Source organism: Nestor notabilis, unplaced genomic scaffold (genome assembly GCF_000696875.1).
Source record: "Nestor notabilis isolate BGI_N333 unplaced genomic scaffold, ASM69687v1 scaffold18284, whole genome shotgun sequence".
In the NCBI taxonomy this organism is placed as follows: domain Eukaryota; kingdom Metazoa; phylum Chordata; class Aves; order Psittaciformes; family Psittacidae; genus Nestor; species Nestor notabilis.
Genome location: NW_009925368.1, coordinates 6,536 through 6,821, shown reverse-complemented (window position 1 = coordinate 6,821; position 286 = coordinate 6,536).

Here is a 286-nt window from a genome sequence, read left to right as displayed (position 1 = left end):
TATATATATCTTCTATAAGTCCAACATACTTTGATCCTTTTCTTTTCTCCTCCCCCTGATGTGGGGAAAAAGCAAATCTTGCCCTTTTCCTTTTTCCTTTTCCAACCAAGCATCCTCCAGGTGAAGCGCCCGAGGCTGGTCCCGTCCCACCGGCTTTGGTTTAAGAATCCATTTGGAGCCTCTTTTCCTTGTTTCTCCTGGGAAATCGGTAGCAGCAAGTGAGTGCTTTAAAAACCACCAACCACAGAGTGGATCCCGGCTGCCCTCGGCCTGTCTCCCGGTGAGG